Source organism: Periplaneta americana, chromosome 16, assembly GCF_040183065.1.
Source record: "Periplaneta americana isolate PAMFEO1 chromosome 16, P.americana_PAMFEO1_priV1, whole genome shotgun sequence".
Taxonomy (NCBI): domain Eukaryota; kingdom Metazoa; phylum Arthropoda; class Insecta; order Blattodea; family Blattidae; genus Periplaneta; species Periplaneta americana.
In genome coordinates, this window is record NC_091132.1 from 154,798,681 (window position 1) to 154,807,038 (window position 8,358).

Below are 8,358 nucleotides of genomic sequence, written 5' to 3' on the forward strand. Positions count from 1 at the left end.
CTATAATGGGATATCGTGAATTGTTTTGTCGATATCGTATTTTGGATAATAGCGGATGGGTTATATTGTAGAATGGGATATCGTTAATTTTTTTTTATTTTTTAGATAGTTTTATTGGTTTGCTGATATCGTATTTTGGATAAGAGCGGATGGGCTCTGTTCCAGTATGGGATATCGTGAATTGTTTTGGTGATATCGTATTTTGGATAAGAGCGGTTGGGTTATATTGTAGAATGCGATATCGTCAATTTGTTTTTTAAATTCTTTTAGATAATTTTATTTATTTATTGTTTTGGTTTACGTCGGCCATGTTGTGACGTTACTGCATTGTGACGTCACTGCCGCTATATTGTGACGTCATAGTTTGTGCAACTTGAAAATTAAGCGATATCGTATACTACATGAATCCCAGGTTTGTTTGGTGACATTTGGACTTCATAGTTGGCAGAACGTTTTTTGTAGTTCTCGTCAGCCATGTTGGATTTTGCCCGTCTTCTAGGAAATTACCCTTTCCTGCAACAAGAAATAATTCGCAACGTTAAAGGTAAGAAAGAAATATGTTTGAGATTACATCTACACGGTTCAACTTTTCTTTCAACTTCACACATTCAAGCAATGCCTGCAAGATTGGTATTTAATAATAACGGAAGTGCACACAATGTGCAGGATAATATAGTATTTTAGCTTTCGCTGCTGCAGAACTTGGTCAGTGAAACTATAATCTCTTTTTACACTCCATCACATGGTATTTTGGTATTTTAATATTAATATGGCGTACCTTGTAGATAGAAAATCTTAATGTATCTTAATTCAACCTGCGCTTTAAACTTGATTCTTTCAATATTCTTCCCAGACTGCTTGCGTACGAGCATGAAAAACTGAACCGTGTAGATGCAGCTTAACTGCACCTTCATGTTTTCTAATTTAAACTGAATTCTTCCATCATATCTTAAACGTTTATTAAACTGAGATCTGTAATTGTTTTCAGGGATAAACTTCAGAACGCGATTACCTTCCCTCTACCACTACCACATGATGAACTGACTTCTGTGTTGAATTACAACAGTGTATTAGGCCTAACTGCAATTACGCCAAGAGCTTTAAAGGTAAGCTAACAGAGTTAATATACACTTTGGGTATGAACGAACATCTTATTTTTGTATATAGCTAAGTTAAGTTGGTCAGATATCTTAAAATTCGTGGGACAGAATCTGATATGACTAAATATGTTGTTCCCGGTGTAATTCTTTACAGTTGCGTTACCAAAGGATGGCGGGGTACCTTAGCTTGGTAACGCAATAGTAAAGAAGTGTTCTTCCCGAAAAGATATATTTTAGATATTTGACTTTACAGTTAACAGTAGTTCCTTTACTGGAATAATTTTCATAAAATAAAAAGAGTTAAATTGCCGGAGATATTTATTATTTTTATAGACTCGTGGATAGAATTCTTCCAGGAATATTTCACAAACGTTGATTATACTGCAATCCTTCAATTGTGCTATGAAATGTAGTGTTATTAATGAATTATATGATGCTAGGCTACTGCTGGTTTGTTTCAGTTAATAGAAAGACAAATGGCGGAGTTTTACATTGTGAATGTGCTGCAGTGTACTGTCAGAAATCGGATAGTAATGAGAAGACCTGGTTATTCCTGTTTCCTGCGCCAAGTAATGCAGCACAGCTTAAAAGGTAAGCAGTGGCATTGGCATAAGCTCAATGCAAAGATATCCTTATATATCATCAGTAAATAGTCAGGGTTGGTAAACTGTAGTAATTTTTAAATTTAAGTGAGAATTATTTGTCAAATTCATATTTGTTTATTAAAATGAGTTTTTGCCTTCTTTTGTAATTCATTTAAACTTAATTTGTGCATTAGTTCCTACATAATTGTATATTTTGTTAATGTGTTATTTTAAGTAATTAACAACATGGCTTCAAAAATAATTTACTATGTTTACACATAGGCCTCATTATTAATACATGAAGAGTTACAGCACTAATAACCTGCACTTAATGATGATAATAATTAGCTTAGACTTAGGCAAGATATTATGCTCAGTTTGTTATTCATTAGAAAAGATTTCAACTATTTAGGGAGATTAATATTTACAAATAAATTTATCACAAGAGCTTAGCATTGTGTGTTTTCAGAATAAATACGTAGTCCATTTGGCATTGTGCAACTTTTACTTTGAATATTGTTATGAGCTACAACTATTCATTTCAATCCTCAGCATCATACTGTGCTTTAATTAGGTGGTGATTCCGAAAGTAGGCTCTGCTTGACTACCTGTACCATGTGTTCTGTTGCTCCTTAATTAGGAGTTGGGAAAAGACATATGAGAAGCAAACTTTCAAAACCTGTCCATTTCTTCAGAAAATGCTAGAATTATATGTCTGTAATAAACAAAGATTTTTCTGTGGTGAAATTTTATATGAATTCATAGGAAGAAAAATATATTTCACCATAGAAAATATTTTGTTCATTGCAGAGATGCAAGTTTGCTACTCATATATATTGCTAATAGTTTTAAGAAGCAGCAGAACAGTCATATGTAAAAACGTTTATATATATATATATATATATATATATATATATATATATATATATATATATATATATATTTTTTTTTTTTTTTTCAGGAAGGTGATTTCTCATCTTAATCATGTTAGGTGCATATAATTTTAATCTGTGATATAAGTAGTACCAATTATTTGATGTAAATAAAATGAAAATTATTTTATTTACATCATGATTAAATCATAAATTTAAATTAATACCAACCCTGTTTGGTGTATTTTTTTAAAGATGATAATAGAATTTTGATTGTAACAGGTACCACATGTGGGCAGCTGTGGCAGAAAATCCTCATCCTTACAGAAGGGCCTATATATGTGCAAGCCATTTTCGCAGTAATCAGTATAACGGTGACTTCAGATATAACTTACTAAGAGGGGCCATTCCATCAAGCGATGCTTGGTATCCCACTCAAGAACTACGACCCACTTCATCACCAGCCTACTTACATTAACCTTTTTCACCACCTAACATAATTACTTCATTCATTGCACTTCACTGTGGCATCAATTTGAACCTGTATTCTCTTTCCTTGAGAGATTCATTCATTGTCTTTATCTTTTAACAAAATTGTGTTTAATTTTGTTGACAAGTGTATGGTAATATACTGCATTCATTATTATTATTATTATTATTATTATTATTATTATTATTATTACTATTATTATTAAAGGTAAAAGGTAAAGGTATCCCCGTAACATGCCTAGAAGGCATTTGGGGGTCATGGAGGTAGAGCCCCATGCTTTCCATGACCTCGGTACTAGAATGAATTATTATTATTATTATTATTATTATTATTATTATTATTATCATTATCATTGTTATCTCATTTCGTTTAATGTGTTGATTTCTTCAGTTAATTGAAGGAAAATAAGGGGAAATCTTTCATTAATCTGAAAAAAAAAAGTTGAGTACTTGACTTCTACATTATGAGCAATATAATTTTTGTAATATATAGGGCAATGATAAATCTAACGATCTTTGAGACCCTAGGTTAACATTACATAGTAATATAAATACAAATAATAATTACTAGTACAATGAGCATTTCAGTTGTGTCATCTATAGGGCATAGGAGGGAGTCCAGTGGCAGCGATACGAATCTGCAGCTTCTGCAACTGGTGAGATTTGGGTGCATTATTTAGAATTTTTAGAGAGTAAATATGTTGTTGTTTTCTAATGTCAGGCGTTTGACAATAAAGTCATTTGACCTCTCGCACTCCAATATTTTTCAAAGATATTATCATGACCAGAGTAAATATGTTGATGTTTTCTAATGCCAGGCATTTGATAATAAAGTCATTTGACCTCTTGCACTCCAGTATTTTTCAAAATTATTGTCATGGTCAGCCACTGAAGCACAGATTTTGAGGTGTTCCGAATCCATTTCTTGGTTTGAGTAGCACAATGGACAGTTAGGAGACTGATATATTCCAATTCTATGCAGCAAAATAGTCCCCCAATCGGATTTCTGGGCGGGACTACTTTAATGGTACAGAAGCAACTAAATTTTTTATAATGGAATACTTGTATAACATCAGCTAAGAAGAGAGTAAATATGGTACAATATTTTCTCTCTTCTCACTTTATAAATCTCTTGGATATGGAACAACAAGTTTTGACGGAGAAATCATTGTAATAATGAAAGTCTCAGGAATCTTCTATTCCACATCAATAAATTTAAGAATGCAGTTATATTGTCAGACTCCAAAGCAGCTATTCTATCAATAGTCTCTAAATACATACTTTCATCTCAAACAGCAGAACTAACTAAAATGCTCTCTCAATTAATATCACTCAATAAAAGAATTGTATTCCAGTGGATACCATCCCATTGTGGAATCCTGGGAAACGAGAATGCTGATTCTTTAGCAAAGAAGGGCAGCACTGCTACTTACAGACCTGTTACTAAATCTACGTATTACTCTGTGAAAAGATTTATTAAATCTACATACTTAGACTTCAACAAACAAAATTTGATAACACAAATCTCAAGGGAAAAAATGGAACTCTCTGCATCATAATCCACAGTTAATTCCCGATTTACCACGAAAAATAGTCTGTAGCTGCATTTAGATTGGCAACAGGCCATGACTGTCTGGCCAAACAAACACCTGCATAGAATTGGAATATATCAGTCCCCTAACTACCCACTGTGCAACTCAAACCAAGAAATGGATTCGGAACACCTCAAAATCTGTGCTTCAGTGGCTGGCCATGATAATATCTTTGAAAAATATTGGAGTGCAAGAGGTCAAATGACTTTGTCAAACCCCTGCCATTAGAATACAACAACAACATATTTTGAGCAATGGGGCCACAACCAAATCAAACACTCAGTATCAAAGCTCAAAATTAGGAAATGTTGCGAAGTATTGACTTATCTCTAATAAATTGTATTGCACTTTTTCTAATATGTTCAGTGTTTTGAATCAACTATACATCAGAGAATGAAAAATAATTTTTTTACTTGTATTTCTTAATGGCGTTTTTATTAAAAATCTAAGTTAATTTTATGTCTGTTGTAGACAAATAGTTTTCTTTGTATTCTTTATCAGTGATGATTATTGATTACTTAGATTTTTAATATCCATATATTAAACTAATGGCAATTACTTTTAAAAATAGATGTTCAGCTCTGACGGTGTAAAACAAATAAAGTGGTGTTTTATAAATGTTTATGAACGTGCATTGTACTATGTCACAGCAAAACATCTTATGACTATTTTCAAGCTAATGTTTGACATAAAAAAATTAAGAGCGAATTTTAATTATATAACTGACCAATAATAACTTCGAAGTCAATATTCTAAAGTCAATCTTTGTTTTTATCTTCCAATACATGATACATAACATTATTTAAAAATAGTGCTTAAGGTGTTTTGGAGAGAAGTATCCTATCCTATTCGCATCCTGTATCTCAATTACATATTTGATCTAGAAGATGCAAAAACTTTTATTAGTCAAATTTGATAAATTAATTTAAGAAAAGGGTTAAATGACGGTGTTAAAAGAGGGAGTGTGTTAATGGTTTTCAGTTTCATGTTCAACCATTATATTTATATTCACATGTTAAAACAAAAATGTGATATAAATATTGTGGTTAAACATGTTATTTAAACTGATAAACCATTACACACTCCTTTGGCGATATCAAAAATACCAGTATGTGTTGGTATAATAGGTATCTGCAGGACCGATCGTGCTCTAATTTGGCATAACGGATACCTGTAATACCGATCGGGCCGTCTAACAAGGGATGTAGTTCCGCATTCTGCCGCTATGTGTAACGAGATGTAGATCCGATGTTTTGCCGCCAAGTGTCTCGACGTCGCGTCAATAGCGTGTCGAAGGTAATGCATTGAGTTGGGGGGTCTTTCTATTTATTTGTGTATGGTTATCGTTGCTTACGAGATTACACAAGCTGGCGCATAGCACGATCGAGAGTAGGTCTCCGTGAGTCATGACAATTTCTGCCGCTAGGTTCGCCTCCCTGCCCTATGAAATGATGAATAGTACCATTACAAAGCATTGTGCATCGTGAAAATAGTTCGATTAATTGTGCATTACTCATTGAGTACGAATATTACAAATATGCCAAGCATATTACAGTGTTATTTGAAGTTTGTTCGGCTAAGTTATATTCGAAAATTGTCCGTGTTTTGCTATGTGAAGAACTCTGTACCAACAGGTCGTATGTTTATAGGTTAAGGTAAATGTCAAAGTTCTCTCACACAACAAGCAATGCTATGTTAAAAGTGGCGAATTGCATTTTCCGACTCTCGAATGATGTGACCCGAAATGTAAAATAATTTCATACATTGTTTCACTTCCCAAGCATTAATGATATAGGCCTAATGAAAATGTGAACGACGTGATGTAGACATTGAAGATAATGTTGTTACTGTTTTCCCTTTCTCTTTTAGAAAATACCGACAAAAGTAATGAATTATCTTCATGCTGTACTTATTAGGTAATTAATGTGTATTTGTCTGTATTTTAGACCTGTGTATTACGTAATTATCAGTGAATTAGGTTAGAGAACTTAACAAGGTTAGTATGAGATTAGGTAATGCACCTCAAACTGGTAACTAATAATGGCTGCTGCGAAATAGGTTGAGGTGGTTATCGAGTGAATCAAATTATATCTAGAGTATCTAGTTTTATTATATACGGATACGTAAAGTTTTTTTTTTTTTTTAGCATGTGTTTGTAATTTTGCGAGGTTATGTCTAGCCTAATTTCTTTTTATTCTTGTATCATTACCAGTACATTAATTTATGTTATATTCATTTCAGGTGTTACGGAGGTGTTACATCAATGGTGGCAACTCTACTTATGTTAGAATATGAAGTAACAGTATATATTCAACTTCATCATTTGCTAAAAATTAAAGAAAACTGTATGTGTTCGACTCATTCCATCGTCATTTCTTCTTATGTATGTGAACCACGTTCATTCTAAAAGTGCTACATTAAATGAACACTATAGACAACGTGATGGAACAATTTACAAGTTACTGTTAAAGTGCTCAACATTTTCAAGTGGTGCTATACCCATTGTTTCAAAATGTACATACTTATTTTTACATTTCTATAAGAGGTGTCATAAATTATTTCAGCATATTTGTAAATTCTTCAAAATTAATTCTTCTAATTAAGACCATAAAGTAATACAATTTATAGCCTAGGCCTATATGTGATTTTATACTACCGGTATTGATGTTGATCTTGGTAAATTAATCCAATTTCACAGTGTTGTCTTTTGTATTGTGGTTCATAACAATTTTAACAGTATGTACGTGGAAATGTTTTTAAAATAATAAATTCTAGCTCATGATTTTAAGTGGTCGTTTCAATGGGAGGTTATATTGGAAAGATGATCACAAATGGATAATTTACTGCAAGATACAAGAACTGAATATAAGTGAGTGTTCCGTTGAAAGTGAAAGTGAAAATTTCGTTTTACAAGAGCTAAGTAGGCGTAATATTTATTTTAGAAATTATTTGAAAGCTACAGAATATGAAGAATAGACCTGTAACCATAGAAATCAACTGCGAATGGTGAGTGGCCAGGTTTCATTAATAATTGAAAGGAAGTAAAAATTACTTTCTTCTTATCATCCTGTTTTCAATATTTAAATTTAAGCACCTTTCTCTTCCTTGTTATTTCGTGAGAGATTACTTCATACTATCACATAAGCTATTTTTTTTCTGTACAGATAATAAAAATTACATACATAAGTAGGCTACTTGAATACTGACGATACAAACTTCATATACATACCTCATCAGGTATATTCAAGAAGACATCTAATGTACTGTAACCAGCACATGATTAAAATCTGATCAGATGTCCAACAGTTTCTTACTGCACTCTTCACTTCAAAAGTTTGGCACATAGTTAATGAAAATCTTGATCAGGAAATCATTCATAAAAAAGTTAAATGTACACGTTTAAAACTTTCCTATAACATAGGGCATCCTCATTGTTACTTTTAAGTTTTAGGAATGTACGCTTATAACTGTATCACAATCTGAAATAATCATAATATTTATAACACGAGGATCCTTGTAGATAGTCAGTTCCAGTGTTCTATATGTAATTAAGAAATGGCCCAGTTTATTGCACTTTCAGCACTTTTCTATTTAGGGGCTTCTGATTAAGTTTCCTAATCACTTCGTATTTACTGGAAATATCTTTGGCAATATTGTCCAGTAGTGGCTTCACAAGTTTACATGTGTCGCACTTCAGTTCTTGCGAAAATCTTGGCTTCAG

General features: G+C 32.4%; 1 long non-coding RNA gene across 2 annotated transcripts; it reads left to right on the forward strand.

The window, feature by feature from the left end:
* The first annotated feature begins 412 nt into the window (after positions 1-412).
* Positions 413-5,294, forward strand: LOC138691487 (uncharacterized). Of its 2 annotated transcripts, XR_011329882.1 has the most exons (4): positions 413-544; positions 989-1,106; positions 1,562-1,691; positions 2,839-5,294. It is a non-coding gene; the product is annotated as an uncharacterized lncRNA (long non-coding RNA). The 2 variants fall into 2 exon arrangements; XR_011329881.1 differs by having other exon boundaries at positions 511-1,106.
* Positions 5,295-8,358: the final 3,064 nt, after the last annotated feature.